General features: G+C 49.3%; 20 non-coding genes across 20 annotated transcripts; all 20 read right to left on the minus strand.

Annotated features, from left to right (window-relative positions):
• Positions 1-1469: 1469 nt before the first annotated feature.
• Positions 1470-1541, minus strand: Trnac-gca (transfer RNA cysteine (anticodon GCA)). The gene has a single exon. It is a non-coding gene; the product is annotated as a tRNA-Cys (tRNA).
• A 6375-nt stretch (positions 1542-7916) lies between these two features.
• Positions 7917-7988, minus strand: Trnac-gca (transfer RNA cysteine (anticodon GCA)). Its single transcript has one exon. It is a non-coding gene; the product is annotated as a tRNA-Cys (tRNA).
• Positions 7989-8060: 72 nt separating this feature from the next.
• On the minus strand, positions 8061-8132 carry Trnac-gca (transfer RNA cysteine (anticodon GCA)). The gene has a single exon. It is a non-coding gene; the product is annotated as a tRNA-Cys (tRNA).
• Positions 8133-8204: 72 nt separating this feature from the next.
• Trnac-gca (transfer RNA cysteine (anticodon GCA)) lies at positions 8205-8276 on the minus strand. Its single transcript has one exon. It is a non-coding gene; the product is annotated as a tRNA-Cys (tRNA).
• Positions 8277-13310: 5034 nt separating this feature from the next.
• Trnac-gca (transfer RNA cysteine (anticodon GCA)) lies at positions 13311-13382 on the minus strand. Its single transcript has one exon. It is a non-coding gene; the product is annotated as a tRNA-Cys (tRNA).
• A 72-nt stretch (positions 13383-13454) lies between these two features.
• On the minus strand, positions 13455-13526 carry Trnac-gca (transfer RNA cysteine (anticodon GCA)). Its single transcript has one exon. It is a non-coding gene; the product is annotated as a tRNA-Cys (tRNA).
• A 72-nt stretch (positions 13527-13598) lies between these two features.
• Trnac-gca (transfer RNA cysteine (anticodon GCA)) lies at positions 13599-13670 on the minus strand. Its single transcript has one exon. It is a non-coding gene; the product is annotated as a tRNA-Cys (tRNA).
• A 72-nt stretch (positions 13671-13742) lies between these two features.
• On the minus strand, positions 13743-13814 carry Trnac-gca (transfer RNA cysteine (anticodon GCA)). The gene has a single exon. It is a non-coding gene; the product is annotated as a tRNA-Cys (tRNA).
• A 72-nt stretch (positions 13815-13886) lies between these two features.
• Trnac-gca (transfer RNA cysteine (anticodon GCA)) lies at positions 13887-13958 on the minus strand. The gene has a single exon. It is a non-coding gene; the product is annotated as a tRNA-Cys (tRNA).
• A 72-nt stretch (positions 13959-14030) lies between these two features.
• On the minus strand, positions 14031-14102 carry Trnac-gca (transfer RNA cysteine (anticodon GCA)). The gene has a single exon. It is a non-coding gene; the product is annotated as a tRNA-Cys (tRNA).
• A 72-nt stretch (positions 14103-14174) lies between these two features.
• Trnac-gca (transfer RNA cysteine (anticodon GCA)) lies at positions 14175-14246 on the minus strand. Its single transcript has one exon. It is a non-coding gene; the product is annotated as a tRNA-Cys (tRNA).
• Positions 14247-14318: 72 nt separating this feature from the next.
• Trnac-gca (transfer RNA cysteine (anticodon GCA)) lies at positions 14319-14390 on the minus strand. The gene has a single exon. It is a non-coding gene; the product is annotated as a tRNA-Cys (tRNA).
• Positions 14391-14462: 72 nt separating this feature from the next.
• On the minus strand, positions 14463-14534 carry Trnac-gca (transfer RNA cysteine (anticodon GCA)). Its single transcript has one exon. It is a non-coding gene; the product is annotated as a tRNA-Cys (tRNA).
• Positions 14535-14606: 72 nt separating this feature from the next.
• Positions 14607-14678, minus strand: Trnac-gca (transfer RNA cysteine (anticodon GCA)). The gene has a single exon. It is a non-coding gene; the product is annotated as a tRNA-Cys (tRNA).
• A 72-nt stretch (positions 14679-14750) lies between these two features.
• Trnac-gca (transfer RNA cysteine (anticodon GCA)) lies at positions 14751-14822 on the minus strand. Its single transcript has one exon. It is a non-coding gene; the product is annotated as a tRNA-Cys (tRNA).
• Positions 14823-15777: 955 nt separating this feature from the next.
• Positions 15778-15849, minus strand: Trnac-gca (transfer RNA cysteine (anticodon GCA)). The gene has a single exon. It is a non-coding gene; the product is annotated as a tRNA-Cys (tRNA).
• Positions 15850-15921: 72 nt separating this feature from the next.
• On the minus strand, positions 15922-15993 carry Trnac-gca (transfer RNA cysteine (anticodon GCA)). Its single transcript has one exon. It is a non-coding gene; the product is annotated as a tRNA-Cys (tRNA).
• A 72-nt stretch (positions 15994-16065) lies between these two features.
• Trnac-gca (transfer RNA cysteine (anticodon GCA)) lies at positions 16066-16137 on the minus strand. The gene has a single exon. It is a non-coding gene; the product is annotated as a tRNA-Cys (tRNA).
• A 72-nt stretch (positions 16138-16209) lies between these two features.
• On the minus strand, positions 16210-16281 carry Trnac-gca (transfer RNA cysteine (anticodon GCA)). The gene has a single exon. It is a non-coding gene; the product is annotated as a tRNA-Cys (tRNA).
• A 5058-nt stretch (positions 16282-21339) lies between these two features.
• On the minus strand, positions 21340-21411 carry Trnac-gca (transfer RNA cysteine (anticodon GCA)). Its single transcript has one exon. It is a non-coding gene; the product is annotated as a tRNA-Cys (tRNA).
• Between the last annotated feature and the right edge of the window lie 4731 nt (positions 21412-26142).

Here is a 26142-nt window from a genome sequence, read left to right on the forward strand (position 1 = left end):
CGGCTCTTGTATACACTGATGCTTGGTGAACGTATGACTCTCTTTTAAGGCGACAACGGCAAAACCACGTCCTCGCAGAATCACTCCCGATCAAAGATCGGGTGCGGAAAGTTCTTTCCGTGGCACTACTTCCGCTAAGGCGGAGGCGGTGCATGTGATGGCCGTCTGTGTGGCGGTACGTTGGGCTTGACCTTCAGCGTCGGCCGTCGGACTGTCGGTGTTTTCGGTGTCGATCCTTTGGTATCCACGCCGTCGGTGTCTCGGCTATGGTCCTCAACATCGTCACACAACCACTTTCCAGCGCCCTTAGCTTCGGAAGTCAGGTCCATGTCCTCGATGACACTAACTGGCTCCTCAGCCACTTTGGTCGGAGGTGGCGTGATTTCTGACGACGCGCCCGTCACGTCAGCACCAGCTTCCGTCACTTGAACTTTCGCAGGTGGAGAAGCAGAATCCGGCACATTGCCTTCATCTATCCCCTTCCAGTTCACCTTTGCGGTCTTCGTACCCAGTGGTGCAGACTGAGCCACCTCCCTTCAGCGGCTCCTTTGGCGGCCTCTTCAGCGTCCTCTTGATCCCTGAGAAGCTCAGACGAGTCCTCGCTCCTGCCTGGGGCAGCAACGTTGGCGTACGTTCTCGCGCACTGGGTCTCGTCGTGGCCAAAGCGACGACACAGCCTACAGCGTGGAACCCGACATTCTCGTCGAATGTGTCCAGTGCCAAGGCACCGGAGGCAGAGGGGTGCTCTGCCCGGGACGAGAGCCAGGTCTTCCGCAACACGTAGTGTATGTGGTAGGTCGTCTGCTCTCATTCCGGGCTTGAGTTTAAGGACCACAGACCGTGTTGTGGTTCCTTTGTCGTTGCAGCCCTGTACCCTCCACTTCTCCCTCATCACTTCAGTTACTCTTCCAAACGGTGAGAAGGCTGTTCTGACGTCTTCATCAGGAACACCATGTAACAGCCAGAAGAGCTTGAGCCTGACACCCTGGTTGCACGGGTCAATGACCACGCAACGGTTTCCCTTGACAAGGAATCCTTCTGTGTCCAATATCTTCTTGTTGGCCGCCTCGTTCGAAAAAGTTACGGCCCACACATGATTCATCTGATAAGACCCGAGGGCCACCACTTCCGGCAGCAGCATGAGTCGCGAAAGCGCATCCCTGAAATGCTCAACACGGTAAGGCCGAGCTTTAACTTCGCCATCGATAAAAATTGTGTTCAAAACACTTGCACCTGAAGGCAGTTGTGGTAGAACCATCTGGTAGTCCGGAGACGGTGTTTCCGTTGACCGAGAACCGCGACCGAGGGCCGCTGTAATCGCTCCTGAGGAGCAAGACATTCCGCGACCGTTCACTGTGATGGCCGGAAGTGGAAATGCCACTGAGCTATGCCCCCGACGTCCGAGATGGAGAGAAGGCACGTTCCTATGAGCATCACACACGAAAATATTGCAAATAAAAAACTGATAAAGGGGGCACCCGGGTTTGAACCGGGGACCTCTCGATCTGCAGTCGAATGCTCTGCCACTGAGAGATGCCCCCGCCCCCTTTTTTTCTTTATTAGCGGTAAGCAGCGGTACATAGGAATACCAACATAACTAACATATGTACACTCACAGATGGACTTCGCATCCGTTAAGTATAAATAAGCACAAGCAGCCTGTCATATTGTAACAGGCTTTGTTCAGAATTCCTTAAGATTGGCCAGGGGGTTCCATCCTGGCCATCCAAGGTGGAGGACACTCTTGTGTTGCAACTACATCAAGAAAATGTCTTATTTGTTCCCGGAAATACACACGGGCTGGTCTTCTATCGGGATCGCAATAGCAGCCTGCCATGCGGGAGCGCCATATATAGCAGATGCCAGTCAGCATAATCTGATCAAAAGGTGTTCCGTCATCGTCATCTTTTGGCAAAAATCTGATGCCATGTGGGTCAAGAGGAAATTCTTTCTTTTTTGTGCGCTGTAAAACATCCCAAAAGTATACTCCTTCCCAGCAGTGTAAGAAAATATGGTCTATGGTTTCAGGTTGTTTGCAAATGATACATTGTGAGCCCCATGGCATGTAAAAGCCTCTTTCTTCTAGGAACGTTGCAACTGAAAGTGTACCTGTGTGTAGTTTGAAAAAGAAACTTTTCATACCTGGCGGTACCTGCATTCGTTTGACGCGTTTAAAAACATTCTGGCCTGTGCCTCGACTGTATATGGCTCTGCACAGAGGCGGGGGAAAAAGGCTGTCCATTATATCGTTGCGCAGCTTTTTCCTTGATACCTTAAACAAATATTCTTTAGAATACCGTACAGCAAGGAAACGAACACTGAATACAATTTCCCTGTGGAAACCAAACACTGCCGCCGGCACACCTTGGGAGCATACAATCAACTCTGGCCACAAGTGCGCGAGTCTAACTCTACAGACTGCTTGCAAAAAAGGGTCATCATTGTTCCGAAAGAAAATAAAACGTCCAACTAGTTGCCTAACAAATAGGTGGGCCAGCCCTAATCCTCCCTCTTTCCCCCGTCTGAACAAATTGTTGCGACAACATCTCTCCCATCCGGAACCCCACACAAACACGGCAAAAACTCTGCACATTGGCCCTGTTACAGAAAATTAATTGCATGACATACCATAGCTTAGCTATGTATGTCATACTGTAATGCAAAACAAGTTGCATACAGTAGCCCTGGCAAATAGTGAAAGGTATTTGGCTTTACACGCCTCAGCCTTCTCTTTAGCACTTTTAAGCTGGCCCTGCCAGTATTCGTCACTCTGTTTGTAAGCTTCGAGTGGTGCGCCTAAGTACCTTACTGGCGTTGTTGACCACTTGACATTCGCAAATATAGCAGGAGCCTCAAGCCATTCTCCATGCCAAATACCGAGGCACCTGCTCCAGTTTACTCTACTACCAGTGATTTCACCGAAGTTTTTCACAACATTTATCGTCTGTAAAATGCTCTCCTTGTCTTTGCAACACACGTTTACGTCGTCAGCATAGGCCAGGAGTTTGACTTCTGACGCTTGCATCGTAAACTCATGAATACAATTGTTCTCAATGACTGCCAGACACAAACTCTCTAGATAAATACAGAACAAAAGTGGGCTGGCTGGGCAGCCTTGGCGCACGGAACGTTGAATGCTGATGGGGGCCCCCAATGTCTTGGTAATTATAAGCGTAGTAGTGCCGTTCCGGTACACCATGGCTACCCCGTCAGTAATTATGGACCCGACAATTACATGCTTAAGAATGGCAAATAAAATACTGTGAGCAACACAGTCAAAATCTTTCTCCAAATCAAGTTGGAGAATCGCAACTCGCGCCCTTAAGGCATCAGAAGATTCCAAAATCGATCTCATTATGTGTACGTTCGTGTTAATGCTTCGTCCTTTGATTCCGCATGCTTGGTGCCGACCTACTATGGTTTCCATTACTGTTTGTAACCTGTCTGCGATTATCTTCATGAATATTTTGTAATCACTGTTGGTAAGTGATATTGGTCTGTACGACGTTACATATTTCAGTTTCGCAGGCTGGTCAGTCTTAGGGATAAGTACGGTGTGCGCTTGCCCGAAAGAATGTGGCAATGCGTTTACTTCATACGCTTCGTTAAACACGTCAGCGAGTAGAGTCGATAGATCTGATTTAAAGTGTTTATAAAAAGCGGCACAAAGGCCATCCGGACCGGGTGATTTTCCGGCTTTTAAATCTTCAATTGCTTTTTCAACTTCATGGGTTGATATCGGTGCCTCCAGCCTGTTCTTCGTCTTGTCGCTGAGTTGCGGCATACGCCATAAAAACGCAGCTCTAAAGGCGTCTACGTCAACAGTTTTCGATGCAAAAAGTTCTTCGAAGTGCTCGAAAAACGCTTGTGCTATGTCCTCACCGTCGCTTATTTCGTTACTATCTACTTCAATAGTATCTATGTGATTGCGCCGCACATGCGTTTGCTCCAGACAGAGCGCGCGTTTAGTTAGCGTCTCATCTACTGTCAGTGCCTCAGCCCTTGCGCGTATAATCACTCCTCGATATCGCTCTTCATCGCATAGCTCTAATTCCGCTTTGATGCTGCGTAAATCGTCTTTGTATGCGCCTGGCTGGCTGCACCCTAAGGCCGTTAATTTTTCCAACACTGCCCTTAGTTCTTTCTTCGTACTTTGTTTTACAGGAACGGTCGATGGCGGTTAACTTAAATCGTTGTTTAAAAATTTCCCATTTTTCAGTGATGTGCGCAACTTTCTTGTTTTCTACTTCCTTCAAATGTTCCTGTACATTGCTTAGAAAAGACTCGTCCTTTAACAATTTGGAATTCATTTTCCACGTTTCCCACGTGAAAGTGTTGCCTTTTCCTTTGCGTCCAACGCATGTCTTGACCAAACAGCGGTCGGTGAAAGAAAGAGGCATGACGTCGTAGCTGCGACATAAGAGTATAACATCTAGTGTCACGTATATCCTTTCTAGACGAGCCCTTGGAAGTGCGTGTATTGAACCTGGCGTGTTCCGACTAGGCAATCAGCCACGTCGTCCAAGTCACACTCAGCTAATAATTCACTGAGGACATGACAGCTGTTATCACTTGTTCGCTTGCCTGTTCTATCTCGATCGCTGAGTACGCAGTTAAAATCTCCCATAATAATTACTTTTCTATGCATGCATATATGCGCCTTTAACGAGGAAAAAAACTTCTTGCGTTCGTCGCATATATTGGGCGCATATATACATATCACCCGCCACGAGTCATCACCAAGAGCAAAGTCACAGTACACTATTCTGCCTGAAGGGCATGAAAAATAATTTTCGATCAATAGCCCGGGCAGCTTCTTAACAAATAAAATAACACCTGCCGACGCTCCTTTGGCATGGTTCACTACCGCGTAATACAAAGGCGTAAACCTTAGCACCATGCCCCGGGTCTCCTCCTCCCCTTCGACTTTTGTCCCCTGCACGGCTAGAACATCGAGGTCTTGGTCCACCATCATCCGGTACACTTGGCTTTGTTTACGTTTGGCGGCCAGACCTCTAACGTTTAGCGTGCCCAAGCTAAGCGTCGCGTTGGTTGCCATTGCTACTACGGGAAAGAGAGAAAGGCCGGAGCACCGTGCTCACCGCAACGTCTAGCCAGCGGCTAGACGCCCCCGGGACCGTCCGGTGGTCTGGCATGGTCCGTAGTCGGCTGTGGCTTGTCGCCCTCCTTCCTGTCCCGAAGGATATTTGGACGGGGCTTGAAGCTGCTCCTTCTTATCATGGTTGACTTTACAGGCGCCCCGTCGACGTGATTCTTAGGAGTTGCTTTGCCGTCGGTGGCGTCTAGCGGCCTTTTGAAGGGAATGTTGCCGCTCACATCCATAGCCTCACTGTCTGGGGCCGGGTCACCACCTTCTGCCACGTACGCGGTATCATCGGATACAAGGCGGTTTTCACTGCCTTTCACCAGTTCTTCAGGAGGACCTGATGGCTCGTCTTTCTTTTGGGGAGTAGCAAGTACGCCTTCCGTACCTCCCTCTGTTTTTGTTATCACCTCCCCATTGTTGGCACTCTCCTGTTCACCCGCTCCTTTGGCGGCGTCCTCGGCTTCAGCAGCATCCATCCTCATCTCTGCGGTGACTTCGCTTGCTGGTGGCCCCACGGCTGTAGCGTACAGTCGAGTGCAAAATATTAGAGACCATGGAAGCGGCGACTAAAGTGCATGGCTGCGCCTTCTGACGGCTGCGCGCCGAAGTTGGAGAGCTCGTACTGCACAAGCGCGTACTTTCTTACCTGCCAGCCTGCTCGTTCGCTCGTTTCAACCGCGCGCGCATCGGAACGCGTGAGAGAGTGCAAGGTGTCACTTCTCCTAGCCACTGTACTTCTGCAGTCGCCGTCGAATCGCCCGAGTAATGATGTCGTCACATCGTGACGAAAACACTTCATTTGCACTGGCAGCGCTTGGAGCGCGCCACTCTCTGCGCCTTGCTTCTTGATGCTGCGCGACGCGAAAAATATGCTTTGCGTCACTTTTTTTATAATCGAGTTTTGTGATAAGGTCAGGAAGCAGCGATGTCTTTTGCGCTCCACTTCCGGAAACTTAAGCATGATGCAATTATTTGTGGTACTCAGTCCAAATATCATGCGCCCCGACAAATACTTGAAACCACCGAACATCGAGCAGCAGGAGAGAAGAGCCAGGGAAGAGAAAGGGGAATCATCGCAGATTTGTTCTCAGAAACAGTAAATGAAAAAGAAACCCCGACCATTACGATAATTCCTAATGCGAAATTTGAGCGCACCTCTGTACGTGTTTTCATTTTGCCGCGGACAATCTGCCTCATGCGGCGCGTTGCAAACGATCGAAGTGTGGCGCGACTGCCTCGCATAATTTGGAGATCACGAGGGCCAGCGCGTGGGTGACGCGTGGGTCACATTCCGTGTTGCGGTACAAAGAGTGTCTGGCGTTTCACAGCCCCGTAGCTGAGCGGGACTCTTTATTCTTCCCAATAAACTATGCATTGCATTGCATTGAAACCCGGCCGATCGGACACTCGGTACTTGCCCGCGTGCCTTCTGCGATGATTCCCTGTTCTCTTCCCTGGCTCTTCTCTACAGCTGCTCAATATTCGGTGGTTTCACGCATGTGTCTAGGCACATGATATTTGGACTGAGTACCACAAATAATTGCATCATGCTTAAATTTCCGGAAGTGGAGCGCAAAATACATCGCTGCTTTCTGACCTTATCACAAAACTCGATTTCAGAAAAGTGACGCGAAGCATGTTTTTCGCGCCGCGGAAAGTCAAGAAGCAAGGTGCAGAGTGGCGCGCTCCGAGCGCTTCCAGTGCAAATGAAGTGTTTTCGTCACGATATGACGACATCATCACTCGGGCGATTCGACGGCGACTGCAGATGTGACACCTTGCGCTCTCTCACGCGTTCCGGTGCTCGCGTGGTTGAAGCGAGCGAACGAGCAGGCTGGTAGATACGAAAGGACACGCGTGTGGAGTACGCGCTCTCGAACTTCGGCGCGCAGCCGTCACAAGGCGCAGCCATGCAGTTCAGTCGCCGCTCCCGTGGTCTGTAATATTTTGCACTCGACTGTACGCGCGTACACACTGATCTTCAGTGTGGCCAAAATTACGGCATGGCGAGCATCGCGGCACCTTGCACTCGCGACGGACACGCCCGACACCCTTGCAATCGTAGGCACTGCATCGGGCGTCCAGACACCACGACAAGGGCCAGTTCACCTGCAACTCGGATTTGGTGCGGAAGGTCGTCTACTTTCATTCCGCTCTTCAGTTTCAGTAGAACGGTTCGAGACGTTGAATCCTTATCTCCGACGCCTTTGACGCGCCATCGTTCTCGCGTCACTTCAACGACCTTGTCAAAGGCTGCCAGCGCTGTCTTAACATCTTCGGCCTCCACCCAGTACAGCAACCAATGAAGGCGAAGGCATACCTGTTGGTCTTGAGGGTCGACGACTACGCAGCGACACGCTTTCACGTTGAGTTCTTTCAATGCCAGCAGTTTCTTCGCCGCCTCGTCGTTCGAGAAGGTGACCACCCAAACCTGATTGATCTGGTAGGCGCCAAGGGCCACGACTTCCGGTTGCAATCCAGTCGGGACGAGCACGTCTCGGAAATTTTCGACCCTGTAGGACCTTGCTCGCAGGTCGCCATGTAAAAACACGGTGTTCTTTACAACAGGTCCCTTGGGCAGAGGTGGCAAAACAAACTGATAGCTCGCTTCCTCGTTATCGATAAGCCTATTACCGCGGCTGGTGGCCGCAAAAGCTGCTCCATCGGAGCTCATGATTCACACGTCCGCACAGCTCGGCTGCCGGAAGCAGAATGTAACTGAGCTATGCCCCCGACGTCCGAGTTGGAGAGAAGGCACGTTCCTATGAGCTTCAGACACGAAAATATTGCAAATAAAAAAAAACGATAAAGGGGGCACCCGGGTTTGAACCGGGGACCTCTCGATCTGCAGTCGAATGCTCTACCACTGAGCTATGCCCCCGTCGTCCGAGATGGAGAGAAGGCACGTTCCGGAGCTTCAGACACGAAAATATTACAAATAAAAAAATGATAAAGGGGGCACCCGGGTTTGAACCGGGGACCTCTCGATCTGCAGCCGAATGCTCTACCACTGAGCTATGCCCCCGACGTCCGAGATGGAGAGAAGGCACGTTCCGGAGCTTCAGACACGAAAATATTACAAATAAAAAAATTATAAAGGGGGCACCCGGGTTTGAACCGGGGACCTCTCGATCTGCAGTCGAATGCTCTACCACTGAGCTATGCCCCTTTTTTTTCTTTATTGCCGTCTTCGACGTACAAACTCATAGGTTACAAAGGATAAAACGTGCCAGCCACACTTTGGCTAGCACAGCACTAAAATCTTTTCAGTGACACCAGTTCATCCAGTACAGACATCCATTGTGGTGGATCAGGCAGTGATTTGTAAGCGTCTCTCACGTAAACACTCTCAATGAAGTGTTCTCGCACCGGTATTACAACCAAGTCTGCATGTTCAAATTGCATGCGAGTTTTCCACATAGCGTGGAGGCCCAGGACCATAATGAGGTCGTACGGTACTTGCTCTGAGGTATCTATTGGCAAAAAGCGTATCCCATACGGGTCCAGGGGTAACTGCTTCTTCAGCGTTCTCTGCAGAACGTCCCAGTGAAAGATCGGGTCCCAGCAATCTAGGAAAACATGTTCTATTGTTTCTGGTTTTTTACATAAAAAGCAGTTGGTGTTCCAGGGGATGAAAATACCCTTGCTATGAAGCCAGGTCTTAACGGGAAGTGTGTTTGAATGTAATTGGAAGAAGAAGGACTTAGTCGATGGCCGTACTGGCATTTTCTTAACTCTTTTTAGCACGTCCTGTCCGGGGCCTCCACGGTGTGGCGAGCGGTACAAAGGTACGGGGAGCATCGTGTCCACAAGATCTCTGTACAATTTTTTCTTCGTAACGGTGGACAGATACTGCTGTGAGAAACGCACATTTACCATCCTATATGACATCACCACTTCACGCAGGTATCCTTTCACAGTTCCCGGCATGTTCTGAGCCGACGAAACAACAAATCCTGGAAGAAGTCTACTCAGCCGTACTTGAATTAGTGTTCGAAGAAAGGGATCATTTTGATCCCACAGAAACACAAAGCGTGACACAATTTGTCGCAAAAACAAGTGAACCAGACCAAGCCCACCTTTCTTGACCGGGAAAAACAAATTTGTTCGACTCGTCCTCTCCCAGGTAGAGGCCCAAATGAAAGTGGCGAAAATGCGGTGAATTTTTTGTACGCTTACCCGCGCAGCACACAACACATTCATAACAGACCATTCTTGGAAACTAAAAAAAGGTTGCAAACAGTGGCTCTAGAAAACATTGACAATTGCTTGCCTCTCCAACCGTCAGCCTTTTCCTTTGCTGTCGAAACTTGGTCGAGCCAGTACTGTTCGGGCTCACGGTAACTTCCGAGAGGCACCCCCAGGTACTGTGTAGGTAACCTTGACCAATTCATTCGAGAAAAGGTCTCCGGCTTGTCTTCCCAACTCCCATGCCAGAAGCCATAACTTTTATCCCAGTTTATCTGGGCTCCAGTTGAATTGCAAAACTTTTCGACAACAGCATTTGCCTCTATAATGCTCACTTTATCAGTGCAGAAAATCGCGATGTCGTCTGCATACGCCAATATTTTAACGTGTGCTGCCTGTAGTCGATAGCCTGTTATGCGTTCGTTGTTTTTAATGGCCAAGCAGAGTGGCTCGAGATAAGCAGCAAACAGAAGGGGCGAAAGCGGGCATCCTTGACGCACCGACGAGAGCACACGAAAGCTATCGGTGAGCTCCCCATTAACAATAATTCGCGTTGAGCAGTTCTTGTACGCCATCGTGACACCTTCCATTATCACACTGCCAAAATTCGTGTGTTCAAGTATGTATAGTAGAGCCTTGTGCGAGACGAGGTCGAAGGCTTTTGCCAAATCGATCTGCATCATCGCGACGTAATCGCCAATCGCATCGCAACACTCTAGCACACTTCGAGCCACGTGTACATTTGTTGTAATACTGCGCCCCTTAATGCCACAAGTCTGGTGCGGCCCTACCACTGTTTTGATGACACTTTGCAGTCGTTTTGCTAAAACTTTCGTGAATATTTTATAGTCAACGTTGGCTAGAGTTATCGGGCGATATGAGCCAGGCAACAAGCGTTTCTTTTCATCATCACTCTTCGGGATTAGCACAATATGCGAGGTTGTGAAGGACAAGGGCAATCTTTTTCGGTCATACGCTTCGTTGATAACTAGATGGAGGACATGAGCCAGCGCTGACTTAAACGTTTTATAGAAAATAGCCCCTAAGCCATCAGGCCCAGGTGCTTTACCGGGGGCCAACTCGTCTATTGGGCACTCTATCTCACTCAGGGTAACTGGATGTTCTAGCCGTGCCTTAACTTCTTCATCGAGCTTTGGCATCAATGAAAGGAATTCCGTCTGGTAGCCATCTTTAGGTTCACGTGGTTGACCTAAGAAGGCTTTGAAGTGATCGACGATCCCTTGTTTGATGTCGTTTTTGTCGGACGTGATGTCATTGCCTTTAGCTAGCTGGCGGATTTCCTTCCGACATGCGTACCTTTTCTTGTCTGAGAGAGCTCGTTTTGTTGGCGCTTCTCCCGCCCACAGCTTCTCAGACCTTGATCGCACAACGGCGGCTTTGTATTTCTCAGAGTCTATCCTTTCGAGTTCGGCTTTCACTTCCTTTATTTCGTTAACATACACACCAGGCTGGACACTTTCCATGCAGATGAAAAATTGCAGTTGCTGGCGAAGGTTCGTTTCTGCCTGTTTCAGGTTATGCCGAAGGACACTGCTTCTTTCAATAGCCATTGTTTTTACTTTCTGTTTAAATTCTTCCCATTTAATGGCGAAGCTTGCTAATTCGACTGAAGTCAGGTTTTCTAGTTCCTTCGCAACGGCATCAACGAAAGCAGCGTCATCCAGCAACTGCGCGTTCAATTTCCAGAGGTCCCAGTTAAAGGTGTGTTTGATCTGTCTTTTCCCGAAAGTGGCAGTTACCAAGCAGTGATCGCTATATGCAATGGGTTGCACATCATATTCACTACACAAGGGCACCAATTCGGCTGACACATATAATCTATCTAGCCGAGCGTGGCTATCACGCTGGAAGTGCGTAAACTGCGGGTGGGTACCGCTGGCGAAGACACTACCGATATCTTCCAAGTCGTAATCGTGCACCAGCGCATTTAGCAATACAGCACTCTTATCGCGAACGCGTGAAACTTTTGCGCGATCGTCAGCAGTGCACACACAGTTAAAATCCCCCAGCAGTATGACCACCTTGTGGCAGTTTAAGTACGCTTCAAGTCGCTCAAAGAAGATTCGCCGGTCTGTTTCAATATTCGGCGCGTAGATACAAATGACTCGGAAATCCATATCGCAATAACAAAAATCAGCCACTAAAAGGCGACCTGTTTCACACGAAAACACTGACTTCACACGAATGCCAAAGTTTCTTCGAATGAATATAGCGCAACCACCTGATCCACCAACAGCGTGAGAAACACACACGTCGAAGTGCGCACGAAAATTGGACACCATTCTGTCGGTTAGCTCTTGGCTCTCTATTTTGGTTTCTTGGATTCCCACAAGATGCAAGTCATTATCTAAAAGTAGGCGACTTAGCTGACATTGCCGCCTTCTTGCACCGAGCCCTCGTACATTTAACGTGGCTACACGTAGCGCTCCTTCGATATTAGCTGCCATGGCTACACGGTAGAATGGTGCCCGTCACAGTTACGCAGGGACGAGTGTTGATAATGACACGCCGATAACCGCGTTGAGTGCCACAAATGGGAACACAACCCGACCTCTCGAAAAGAACACTGACATGCAACTCGGGCCCTCGTTCCTGACACATATCCAAGAGAATAGCGCTCAGGGTGACGGCCATTGCACTCACGAACCCCCCAACCCGCCTCAAGCAAAACACAGTACAGAACTACGGAGGCGGTTTACCCGCCTGCCGTGGATCGGCCGTAATGTTCGGCCGCAGCTTCAAGGTTGGTCTCCTCATACCTGGCGCTTTGGGCGGTGGCTCGTCTCCGCCGCTGCTGTCCTGCGTCGTAGCCAGGCTATTGGTCTGGTCGCGCGGACGTTTCCCCGCCTGCAAGTTGGCAAGCCCGGTATGGGTGTCCATGTCTTCATGTTCAGGGGGGGTGGAGGCCGCTCCCAGGTCAGGTGGGCTCTCTTCCTCACGGTTCGGCATGGCTACAGTGCCCTCCACTTGTTCTTGCTGTTCAGTGTCGACGGCTTCATCGACATGTTGCCCCTGTTTCTGAGGTCGTGCCTCCGACTCTGCCACCTCGCCAGCTGCTTCCTTAGCCGTGGTCGATGTGTCTTCCATATCCGCCTCGTCCATGAGTAGGGCGGAGTTGTCGTCGTTGCTCACGGGTCCGGTCACGCTAGCGTACGTCCGCTCGCACTGACTCTCTTCGTGACCGAAGCGTCGGCAGGCACCACACCGCGGAATGCGGCAGTCGCGACGAATATGGCCCGTCCCGCGGCAGCGTAGGCAGAGAGGGGCCCTGCCCGGCACAACCACAAGAGCCAGCTCGCTGGAGACGCTCACCTGGTGTGGCAGGTCGTCAAGCATTACGCCCGGCTTCAACTTCAGCGTAACCAGTCATGTGGTAGAGTTCTTGTCAGCCACGCCATGCACCCGCCACCGGTCGCGGGCGACGTCCGTGACCTTTCCAAACGGCGCGAAGGCAAGACGCACGTCCTCGTCAGGAACGGTGTGCAGCAGCCAATGCACTTTTAAGCGTACATCCTGGTTGGCGGGGTCAATGACGAGGCATCGGCCCTTCTTGACCTGTAGCTCACCAACACTGACGATCTTCTTCACAGCTTCGTTGTCTTTGAAGGTCATGGCCCAAACATGGCTCATACGGTAGGCCCCGAGAGCCACCACTTCCGGCAGGAGCGATAATGGGGCGAGCGCATCGCGGAAATCTTCCACCCGGTATGGGCGGGCCCTGATATCACAATGTAAAAAAACTGTGTTCACAACAAAACGCCCTGTTGGCAAACTCGGCAAAACAACTTGGTACTCGTTGTCCGCAACGGCACTCCTGTTACCGCGGCCGCTCTGGGCCGCTGAAGCCGCTCCTACGGAGCCCGTCCTCATGCGTCCGTCACGCTCGGTGGCCGGAAGCAGAATCCCACTGAGCTATGCCCCCAACGTCCGAGATGGAGAGAAGGCACGTTCCGGAGCTTCAGACACGAAAATATTACAAATAAAAAAATGATAAAGGGGGCACCCGGGTTTGAACCGGGGACCTCTCGATCTGCAGTCGAATGCTCTACCACTGAGCTATGCCCCCGACGTCCGAGATGGAGAGAAGGCACGTTCCGGAGCTTCAGACACGAAAATATTACAAATAAAAAAATGATAAAGGGGGCACCCGGGTTTGAACCGGGGAACTCTCGATCTGCAGCCGAATGCTCTACCACTGAGCTATGCCCCCGACGTCCGAGATGGAGAGAAGGCACGTTCCGGAGCTTCAGACACGAAAATATTACAAATAAAAAAATGATAAAGGGGGCACCCGGGTTTGAACCGGGGACCTCTCGATCTGCAGCCGAATGCTCTACCACTGAGCTATGCCCCCGACGTCCGAGATGGAGAGAAGGCACGTTCCGGAGCTTCAGACACGAAAATATTACAAATAAAAAAATGATAAAGGGGGCACCCGGGTTTGAACCGGGGACCTCTCGATCTGCAGTCGAATGCTCTACCACTGAGCTATGCCCCCGACGTCCGAGATGGAGAGAAGGCACGTTCCGGAGCTTCAGACACGAAAATATTACAAATAAAAAAATGATAAAGGGGGCACCCGGGTTTGAACCGGGGACCTCTCGATCTGCAGTCGAATGCTCTACCACTGAGCTATGCCCCCGACGTCCGAGATGGAGAGAAGGCACGTTCCGGAGCTTCAGACACGAAAATATTACAAATAAAAAAATGATAAAGGGGGCACCCAGGTTTGAACCGGGGACCTCTCGATCTGCAGTCGAATGCTCTACCACTGAGCTATGCCCCCGACGTCCGAGATGGAGAGAAGGCACGTTCCGGAGCTTCAGACACGAAAATATTACAAATAAAAAAATGATAAAGGGGGCACCCGGGTTTGAACCGGGGAACTCTCGATCTGCAGTCGAATGCTCTACCACTGAGCTATGCCCCCGACGTCCGAGATGGAGAGAAGGCACGTTCCGGAGCTTCAGACACGAAAATATTACAAATAAAAAAATGATAAAGGGGGCACCCGGGTTTGAACCGGGGACCTCTCGATCTGCAGCCGAATGCTCTACCACTGAGCTATGCCCCCGACGTCCGAGATGGAGAGAAGGCACGTTCCGGAGCTTCAGACACGAAAATATTACAAATAAAAAAATGATAAAGGGGGCACCCGGGTTTGAACCGGGGACCTCTCGATCTGCAGTCGAATGCTCTACCACTGAGCTATGCCCCCGACGTCCGCGATGGAGAGAAGGCACGTTCCGGAGCTTCAGACACGAAAATATTACAAATAAAAAAATGATAAAGGGGGCACCCGGGTTTGGACCGGGGACCTCTCGATCTGCAGTCGAATGCTCTACCACTGAGCTATGCCCCCGACGTCCAAGATGGAGAGAAGGCACGTTCCGGAGCTTCAGACACGAAAATATTACAAATAAAAAAATGATAAAGGGGGCACCCGGGTTTGGACCGGGGACCTCTCGATCTGCAGTCGAATGCTCTACCACTGAGCTATGCCCCCCCCCCTTTTTTTTTTCTTTATTGCCTGCTTTGACAGAAATACACTAAAACAAAACATGAGTACACGTATAAAATACATCAGTCACACTTGACTGGCGTAGTCATATTAAAATCTTTTTCAAATTTACAAGGTTATCAAGAATAGCCACCCATTCAGGAGGCTCGGTTTGCGTTTGATAATGTTCTCTATCTTGTGCAATACTGAGAACGAAATTTTCACGTGTCGTGCGAACATTTATAACAGCATGACGGACCGACATTCTTGTCTTCCACAAGCTGTGGAGGCTCAGGAGCATGAACGTATGGTACGGTATTTCACCTTCATTATCAGTGGCCAAGAAACGTATACCTATCGGTGTGATTGTAAGATCTTTTTTGAGCGTTCGTTGTAGGATGTCCCATTGAAATATTGCATCCCAACAGTCAATGAAAGCATGGTCAATGGTCTCCGGTTTTTTGCAGAGCAAGCAGTTAGCTGTCCATGGCACGTAAATCCCTTTCTGTTCTAACCATGTCTTTACTGGCAATGTATTTGTATGCAATTTGAAAAAGAAACTTTTAAACTGTAGACCTTACGGGCATCCTTCTTACTCTCTTCAAAACGTCATTTCCTGGTCCTCCACAGTTTACAGTTCGGTATATAGGTATTGGCATCATAACATCCACTAAATCCTTATAGAGCTTTTTCTTTGTGATGGTACATAAATACTCCAAGGAAAACCTCGCATGCAAGATACGAAAAGACATAACCACTTCATGCATATATCTAGTCACACTTTGCCCTCTGTCTTCACAAGACGCTATAATGAACTCTGGCAGAGCTTTTGCCAGCCGTACCTGAATTATTGTTCGCAAGAAACCATCACTTACTGAGCTATACCCCCGACGTCCGAGATGGAGAGAAGGCACGTTCCGGAACTTCAGACACGAAAATATTGCAAATAAAAAAATTATAAAGGGGGCACCCGGGTTTGAACCGGGGACCTCTCGATCTGCAGCCGAATGCTCTACCACTGAGCTATGCCCCCGACGTCCGAGATGGAGAGAAGGCACGTTCCGGAGCTTCAGACACGAAAATATTACAAATAAAAAAATGATAAAGGGGGCACCCGGGTTTGAACCGGGGACCTCTCGATCTGCAGTCGAATGCTCTACCACTGAGCTATGCCCCCGACGTCCGAGATGGAGAGAAGGCACGTTCCGGAGCTTCAGACACGAAAATATTGCAAATAAAATAATGATAAAGGGGGCACCCGGGTTTGAACCGGGGACCTCTCGATCTGCAGCCGAATGCTCTACCACTGAGCTATGCCCCCGACGTCCGAGATGGAGAGAAGGCACGTTCCGGAGCTTCAGACACGAAAATATTGCAAATAAAAAAATGATAAAGGGGGCACCCGGGTTTGAACCGGGGACCTCTCGATCTGCAGTCGAATGCTCTACCGCTGAGCTATGCCCCCTTTTTTTTTCTTTTTTTTTATTACCGACCTGGCAAATACACAAAAACAACATGTCAAATAATTACGAGATTAAAATGACCAGTCGTTAAAATACTGTAGCGTCATGTTAAAATGGCTTCAACGAAGCCAAACTGTCCAACACTTGAAGCCATTCCGGTGGGTCACTTTGCATTTTCAACACTTCCCGTGTGTAAACAACATTTTCAACAAAATAGTATGTGGCTGACCTCGCATGTACATCAGCATTGTGTACAGCCATTCGAGTTCTCCATACGCTTTGCATACACAATAACATTAACATGTCCGCCGGCACACCGTCAGGTTCTGCGCATGGCAAGAACCTTATTCCAAAAGCACTAATCGGGAGCTCCTTTCGTTCGCTGCAGAATGTCCCAAAGAAAGCGGGCATCGTGTCAGTCAAGAAAAATATGTTCAATTGTTTCTTCCTTATTGCATATAAGGCAATTGACGGACCTGGTACAAACAAACCCTTGCTCCTTAGCCATGGCTTAACCGGCAGTGTGTCAGTGTGGAGCTTGAAAAAGAAGGATTTTGTGTTAGCGCTTATAGGCATATTCCTTACTCTTTTGAGAACATCACGTTCAGGCCTTAAGTTGTACATAAAACGATACACTGGCATATATGCCAGTGTACCTATAGGTAAAAAAAACGTCAACAAGATCCTTATATAATTTTTTTCTTGACACTTCAAACAAGTACTTCCTAGAAAATCTCGCATTTAGAAGACGAATCGCCGTGATAACTTCACGCAGATAGCCTTTTAGTGCAATCGGTTTGACTGCGTGCGACGATACAACAAAATCGGGCAAAGCGTCACGTAATCTCACTTGGATCACCGTGCGCAGAAACCCATCACTTTGGTCGCGAAAGAAAGAAAATCTCGATACAAGTTGCTTGAAAAACAAATGCGTTAAACCAAGTCCGCCGTTGCGCATTGAGTGAAACAAATTAACTCTGCTCGTGCGTTCCCATACCGAACCCCATATAAATTCCGCAAACACTATTTGTATTTTATGAACTGATGATCGGCTCATGCATAGTACCTGCAAGACGTAAAACACTTTGACTACTAAAAACATATTACACGCTTTGGCTCTTGCAAACATCGAAAAGTTGTGGCCTCCCCATTAGTTAGTTTGTTCTTTCATTCTGTCCCTCTCATTCGTTCAGTATTCTACTGGCTCTGGGTAGTTGCCGAGTGGAACCCCAAGATAAGTGCCGGGTAACACACTCCACTGCATTCTGCAAAACAATTCTGGCGTATCTTGCCAGTCCCAGTGCCAAAATCCTAAACACTTTGGCCAACTTATGGCACTACCAGAAGCACTACAAAAAGATTGGGCTTCCTTCACTACTTCTGAAATGCTTTGCTTATCGCGACAGAACACTGCTATGTCGTCAGCATAGGCTAACACTTTTATTTCTCTGCCAAAAAACGTGTATCTGCGAATACTATGGCTCTGAAGTATCTTTAAACAGAAAGGTTCTAAATAAAGAGCGAAAAGCAAGGCCGAGATCGGACACCCTTGTTTTATGCTAGACAGTACTGGAATTCGTATGCTGAGTCTGTTGTTGATAATTAGGTTTGTTGTACAACCATCATAAACCATTTTCACCCCATCCAAAATGACTGTTCCGACATTCACGTATTCAAGAAGCAGAAACAGGATCTCGTGCGACACCCTGTCAAAAGCTTTGGCTAAATCCAGTTGTAGCATAGCTACACGATCTTGCATCAAATCGCAGCATTCAAGTATGCTTCGCGCTGTGTGTATATTTGTGAAAATAGTCCTACCTTTTATACCGCATGTCTGATGTGTACCTACTAGGGATTTCACTACACTCTGAAGACGTTGGGCGAGCACCTTCATGAATACTTTATAATCAATGTCAGCTAAACTTATTCGTCGGAAGGCCTCTACTGATTAAAGCTTTATGGGGTCAGTAACCTTAGGTATAAGTACCACATGTGTCTGTCGGAAGGAAGGAGGCGTCCATTTTTGTTCATAACACTTCGTTATGACGCGATACAGAGCCTGTGCTACTTCAACCGTGAAAATTTTATATATCGCTGCCACAAGACCATCTGGTCCAGGCGATTTTCTTGCACTAAGGTCATCGATAGCCTTTTCAATTTCTGCTACAAAAATAGGCCTTTCAAGGGCTTCCTTAAGTTCACCATCAATTCTCGGCATCAGAGACAAATAATCACTTTTAAACGCCGAGATATCGCTTGCTCTCTTGCTTAGCAGCGTACTATAGTGGTCCACAAAAGCACGTTCTATCATTTCCTTGTCGTTTGTAAGCTGCCCTTGATAAACTATTTCTTTAATTTCCTTACTCAATGCGTGTCTCTTCTCATCAATTAGCGCTCGCTTGGTGGGCGTTTCACCGAACCATACTCGTTCTACGCGTGCTCTCAAAACGGCGCCGCGTTATCTCTCTTCATCAATGACTTCAAGTTTCGCTTTAAGTTCTTTGATATCGCTTACAAATGTACCAGCCGCGCCTCTTTCCATGTTCAAAAGGTATGCTAACGTGCACTGCAGTTGACGTTCTTCTTGCTTTTGTTTGTGCCGCAACACGCATGCTCTCTCTAAAGCAATTATTTTCGCTTCGGTTTTAAACAGTTCCCAAGCTTCTACAACATTTTCCGCATTTTGAAGGAGAACATTTTCTAATTTCTCTTTTATTCTTTGTAGAAACAATTCATAATGCAATAAATTGTCATTAAGTTTCCATAAGTGCCAATTAAATTTTTGTTGTTTGCATTTCGTACCTATCGTAACCATTACCAAGCAACGGTCACTGAAACTGATGCATTCGACACTGTAGCTAGAAAGGAGCGGAACTAAGAGAAAAGGGACATAGATGCGGTCTAACCTCGAGTGGCAGTCTCCTTGAAAATGCGTATATTGCACATCACTGTCAGAACCAAGAACACTTCCAACATCCTCCAGATCAACTTCCCACAAAATTTAATGCAGAACAGTTGCGCTTTTATCTTGACTCAGCAGCTTTTTCGATTTATCTATCGGCCGGCACACACAATTAAGGTCGCCAAACACTAGAACGTGCCTGTCACACACCAAGAAAGACCTCAGGTAAACAAAAAATTCTTCGCGTTCACGAGCATTATTAGGTGCATATACACACACCGCCCGCCAAAGCAGTCCAGAAAAAAAATCACAAATAAGCATACGCCCTCCCTCACATGAAGTAGCTTGCTGCTCTGTTAACCCAATACTGTTTCTAATTAAAAGAAGGCAGCCACCAGAAGTACCATTCGCGTGGCAAACGCATACGTTGTAATTCGTTCTGATAATTTCTGCCAATCGATCCGTTTTTTCCTCTGATTCAATTTTTGTTTCTTGGACTGCCATCAAATCAATGTCTTTTTCTAGTAGCATGCGGCTAATCTGACATTGTCTTCGCCGCGGTGACAGCCCTCTGACGTTTAATGTCGCCAAACGAAGCGGAGTGGTGATGTTAATTTCATTTGCCATTGTGTTAGCTGCAATTAAGGTGGGCCCCTACTCATACTGTTCGAGGAAACATAGCGGCCCTTGTATACACTGATGCTTGGTGAACGTATCACTCCCGTTGAAGGCGACAACTGCAAAACCACGTCCTCGCAGAATCACTCCCGATCAAAGATCGGGTGCGGAAAGTTCTTTCCGTGGCACTACCTCCACTAAGGCGGAGGCGGCGCATGTGACGGCCGTCTGTCTGGTGGAACGTTGTGCTTGACCTTCAGCGTCGACCGTCGGACTGTCGGTGTTTTTGGTGTCGGTCCTTCGGTATCCACGCCGTCGGTGTTTTGGCTGTGGTCCTCAACATCGTCACACAACCGCTTTCCGGCGCCTTTAGCTTCGGAAGTCAGGTCCATGTCCTCGATGACACTAACTGGCTCCTCAGCCACTTTGGTCGGAGGTGGCGTGATTTCTGAAGTCGCGCCCGTCGCCTCAGCACCAGCTTGCGTCACTTGAACCTTCGCAGGTAGAGGCGCAGAATCTGGCACATTGCCTTCATCTATCCCCTTCAGGTTCACCTTTGCGGTCTTCGTACCCAGTGGTGCAGACTGAGCCGCCGCCCCTTCAGCTGCTCCTTTGGCGGCCTCTTCGGCGTCCTCTTGATCCATGAGAAGCTCAGACGAGTCCTCGCTCCTGCCTGGGCCAGCAACGTTGGCGTGCGTTCTCACGCACTGGGTCTCGTCGTGGCCAAAGCGACGACACAGCCCACAGCGTGGAACCCGGCAGTCTCGTCGAACGTGTCCAGTGCCACGGCACCGGAGGAAGAGGGGTGCTCTGCCCGGGACAATGACGAGAGCCAGGTCTTCCGCAACACGAAGTTGGTGTGGTAGGTCCGTCTGCTATCATTCCGGGCTTGAGTTTCAGGACCACAGACCGTGTCGTGGTTCCTTTGTCGTTGCAGCCCTGGACTCTCCACTTCTCTCTCGTCACTTCAGTTACTCTTCCGAATGGTGCCAAGGCTGTTCTGACGTCTTCGTCAGGAACACCATGCAATAGCCAGAAGAGCTTGAGCCTCACACCCTGGTTGCACGGGTCAAACACTACGCAACGGTGTTCCTTGACGAGGAATCCTTCTGTGTCCAATATCTTCTTTTTGGCCGCCTCGTTCGAAAAAGTTACGGCCCACACATGATTCATCTGATAAGCCCCGAGGGCCACCACTTCCGGCAGCAGCATGAGTCGCGAAAGCGCTTCCCTGAAATGCTCGACACGGTAAGGCCGAGCTTTAACTTCGCCGTGAATAAAAATAGTGTTAAAAACACTTGCACCTGAAGGCAGTTGTGGTAGAACCATCTGGTAATCCGGAGAAGGTTTTTCCGTTGACCGGGAACCGCGGCCGAGAGCCGCTGTAACCGCTCCTGAGGAGCAAGACATTCCGCGACCGTTCACTGTGATGGCCGGAAGTGGAAATGCCACTGAGCTATGCCCCCGACGTCCGAGATGGAGCGAAGGCACGTTCCTACGAGCTTCAGACACGAAAATATTGCAAATAAAAAAATGACAAAGGGGGCACCCGGGTTTGAACCGGGGACCTCTCGATCTGCAGTCGAATGCTCTACCACTGAGCTATGCCCCTTTTTTTCTTTATTGCCGTCTTCGACGTACAAACTCAAGGGTTACAAAGGATAAAACGTGCCAGCCACACTTTGGTTAGCACAGCACTAAAATCTTTTGAGTGACACCAGTTCATTCAGTACAGACATCCATTGTGGTGGATCAGGCAGAACTTTGTACGCGTCTCTCACGTAAACAACACTTTTAATGAAGTGTTCTCGCACCGGTTTCACAACGATGTCTGCATGTTCAAATTGCATGCGAGTTTTCCACATCGCGTGGAGGCCCAGGACCATAATGAGGTCATACGGTACTTCCTCTGAGGTATCTATTGGCAAGAAGCGTATTCCATACGGGTCCAGAGGTAACTGTTTCTTCAGCGTTCTCTGCAGAACGTCCCATTGAAAGATCGGGTCCCAGCAATCTAGGAAAACATGTTCTATTGTTTCTGGTTTTTTACATAAAAAGCAGTCGGTTGTCCAGGGAATGAAAATACCCTTGCTATGAAGCCAGGTCTTAACGGGAAGTGTGTTTGTATGTTTTTGAAAAAGAAAGACTTAGTTGATGGCCTTACTGGCATTTTCTTGACTCTTTTTAGAACGTCCTGTCCGGGGCCTCCACGGTGTGGGGAACGGTACAAAGGTACAGGTAGCATCGTGTCCACAAGATCTCTGTACAATTTTTTCTTTGTAACGGCGGACAGATACTGCTGCGAAAAACGCACATTCAACATCCTATACGCCAGCACCACATCACGCAGGTACCCAGTCAAGGTTCCCGGCATGTTCTGAGCCGACGAAACAACGAATCCCGGAAGAAGTCTGCCCAGCCGTACTTGTACTATTGTTCGAAGAAAGAGATCATTTTGATCCCGCAGAAACACAAAGCGTGACACAATTTGTCGCAAAAACAAGTGAACCAGACCAAGCCCACCTTTCTTGACCGGGAGAAACAAGTTTGTTCGACTCGTCCTCTCCCAGGTAGAGGCCCAAATGAAAGTAGCGAAAACGCGGTGAATTTTTTGTACGCTTACCCGCGCAGCTAACAACACATTCATAACATACCATATCTTAGAAACTAAAAAGAGGTTGCAAACAGTGGCTCTAGAAAACATTGACAATTGCTTTCCTTTCCAACCGTCAGCCTTTTCCTTTCCTCTCGAAGCTTGGTCGAGCCAGTACAGTTCGGCCTCACGGTAACTTCCGAGAGGCACCCCCAGGTACTGTGTAGGTAACTTTGACCAATTCAATCGAGAAAAGGTCTCCGGCGTGTCTTCCCAACTCCCCCCCCCCCCCATGCCAGAAGCCATAACTTTTATCCCAGTTTATCTGGGCTCCAGTTGAATCGCAAAACTTTTCGACTATAGCAGTTGCCTCTTTAATGCTCGCTTTATCTTTGCAGAAAATCGCGATGTCGTCTGCATACGCCAATATTTTAACGTGTGCTGCCTGTAGTCGATAGCCTGCTATGCGGTCGTTGTTCTTAATGGCCAAGCAGAGTGGCTCGAGATAAGCAGCAAACAGAAGGGGCGAAAGCGGGCATCCTTGACGCACCGACGAGAGCACACGAAAGCTATCGGTGAGCTCCCCATTAACAATAATTCGCGTTGAGCAGTTCTTGTACGCCATCGTGACACCTTCCATTATCACACTGCCAAAATTCGTGTGTTCAAGTATGTATAGTAGAGCCTTGTGCGAGACGAGGTCGAAGGCTTTTGCCAAATCGATCTGCATCATCGCGACGTAATCGCCAATCGCATCGCAACACTCTAGCACACTTCGAGCCACGTGTACATTTGTTGTAATACTGCGGCCTTTAATGCCACAAGTCTGGTGCGGCCCTACCAATGTTTTGATGACACTTTGCAGTCGTTTTGCTAAAACTTTCCTGAATATCTTATAGTCAACGTTGGCTAGAGTTATCGGGCGATATGAGCCTGGCAACAAACGTTTATTTTTGTCATCACTCTTCGGGATTAGCACGATATGCGAGGTTGTGAAAGACAAGGGCAATCTTTTTCGGTCATACGCTTCGCTGATAACTTGATGGAGGACATGAGCCAGCGCTGACTTAAACGTTTTATAGAAAGTAGCCCCTAAGCCATCAGGCCCAGGTGCTTTACCGGGCGCCAACTCGTCTATTGCGCACTCTATCTCATTCAGGGTAATGGGATGTTCTAGCCGTGTCTTAACTTCTTCATCGAGCTTTGGCATCAATGAAAGGAATTCTGTCTGGTAGCCATCTTTAGGTTCGCGTGGTTGACCTAAGAAGGCTTTGAAGTGATCGACGATCCCTTGTTTGATGTCGTTTTTGTCGGACGTGATGTCATTGCCTTTAGCTAGCTGGCGGATTTCCTTCCGACATGCGTACCTTTTCTTGTCTGAGAGAGCTCGTTTTGTTGGCGCTTCTCCCGCCCACAGCTTCTCAGACCTTGATCGCACAACGGCGGCTTTGTATTTCTCAGAGTCTATCCTTTCGAGTTCGGCTTTCACTTCCTTTATTTCGTTAACATACACACCAGGCTGGACACTTTCCATGCTGATGAAAAATTGCAGTTGCTGGCGAAGGTTCGTTTCTGCCTGTTTCAGGTTATGCCGAAGGACACTGCTTCTTTCAATAGCCATTGTTTTTACTTTCTGTTTAAATTCTTCCTATTTAATGGCGAAGCTTGCTAATTCGACTGAAATCAGGCTTTCTAGTTCCTTCGCAACAGCATCAACGAAAGCATCGTCATCCAGCAACTGCGCGTTCAATTTCCAGAGGTCCCAGTTAAAGGTGTGTTTGATCTGTCTTTTCCCAAAGGTGGCAGTTACCAAGCAGTGATCGCTATATGCAATGGGTTGCACATCATATTCACTACACAAGGGCACCAATTCGGCTGACACATATAATCTATCTAGCCGAGCGTGGCTATCACGCTGGAAGTGAGTAAACTGCGGGTGAGTACCACTGGCGAAGACACTACCGATATCTTCCAAGTCGTAATCGTGCACCAGCTGCATTAGCAATACAGCACTCCTATCGCGTAACGTGTGAAAATTTTGCGCGATCGTCAGCAGTGCATACACAGTTAAAATCGCCCAGCAGTATTACCACCTTGTGCACAGTTTACGTACTCTTCAAGACGCTCAAAGAAGGATCGCCGGTCTGTTTCAATATTCGGTGCGTAGACACAAATGACACGGAAATCCTTATCGCAAAAACAAAAATCAGCCACTAAAAGGCACCCACTTTCACACGAAAACACTGACTGCACACAAATGCCAAAGTTTCTTCGAATGAATACAGCGCAACCACCTGATCCACCAACTGCGTGAGAAACACACACGTCAAAGTGCGCACGAAAATTGGACACCATTCTGTCGGTTAGCTCTTGGCTCTCTATTTTGGTTTCTTGGATTCCCACAAGATGCAAGTCATTATCTAAGAGTAGCGACTTAGCTGACATTGCCGCCTTCTTGTACCGAGCCCTCGTACATTTAACGTGGCTACACGTAGCGCTCCTTCAGATATTAGCTGCCATGACTACACGGCAGAATGGTGCCCATCACAGTACGCAAGGACGAGTGTTACATAATGACGTGCCGATAACCGCGTCGAATGCCACAAAAGGGAACACACCCGACCTCTCGAAAACAACACTCAAATGCAACTTGGGCCCCCGTTCCTGACACGTATCTAAAAAGAATAGTGCTCAGGGTGACGGCCATTGCACTCACCAACCCCCCAACCAGCGTCAAGCTATACACAGTACAGAATTACGGAGGCGGTTTACCCGCCTGCCGTGGGTCGGCCGTAATGTTCGGCCGCCGCTTCAAGGTTGGTCTCCTCATACCAGGCGTTTTGGGCGGTGGCTCGTCTCCGCCACCGCTGTCCTGTATAATAGCCAGGCTATTGGTCTGGTCGCCTGGGCGTTTCTCCGCCTGCAAGGTAGCGAGCCCCCTATGGGTGTCCATGTCTTCAGGTTCAGGGGGGGTGGAGGCCGCTCCCGGATCAGGTGGGCTCTCTTCCTCACGGTTCGGCATGCTAGCAGTGCCCTCTGCTTTCTCTTGCTTGTTCAGAGGCGACGGCCTCGTCGACAGTGTTGCCCTTGTTGCTGAAGTCGTACCTCCGACTCTGCCACCTCGCCAGCTGCTTCCTTAGCCGTGGACGATGTGTCTTCCATGTCCGCCTCGTCCATGAGCAGGGCGGAGTTGTCGTCGTTGCTCACGGGTCCGGTCACGCTAGCGTACGTCCGCTCACACTGACTCTCTTCGTGACCGAAGCGTCGGCACGCATTACACCGCGGAATGCGGCAGTCGCGACGAATATGGCCCGTTCCGCGGCAGCGCAGGCAGAGAGGGGCCCTGCCCGGCACAACCACGAGAGCCAGCTCGCCGGCGACGCTCACCTGATGTGGCAGGTCGACCAGCGTTACGCCCGGCTTCAACTTCAGCGTAACCAGTCTTGTAGTATAGTTCTTATCCGCCACGCCATGACACCGCCACCGCTCGCGGGCGACGTCCGTGACCTTTCCGAACGGCGCGAAGGCAAGACGCACGTCCTCGTCGGGAACGGTGTGCAGCAGCCAATGCACTTTCAAGCGTACATCCTGGTTGGCGGGGTCAATGACGAGGCATCGGCCCTTTTTGACCTGCAGCTCACCAACGCTGACGATCTTCTTCACCGCTTCGTCGTCCTTGAAGGTCACGGCCCAAACATGGCTCATACGGTAGGCCCCGAGAGCCACCACTTCCGGCAGGAGCGATAACGG

This window comes from Dermacentor silvarum, chromosome 1, assembly GCF_013339745.2.
Source record: "Dermacentor silvarum isolate Dsil-2018 chromosome 1, BIME_Dsil_1.4, whole genome shotgun sequence".
Lineage (NCBI taxonomy): Eukaryota > Metazoa > Arthropoda > Arachnida > Ixodida > Ixodidae > Dermacentor > Dermacentor silvarum.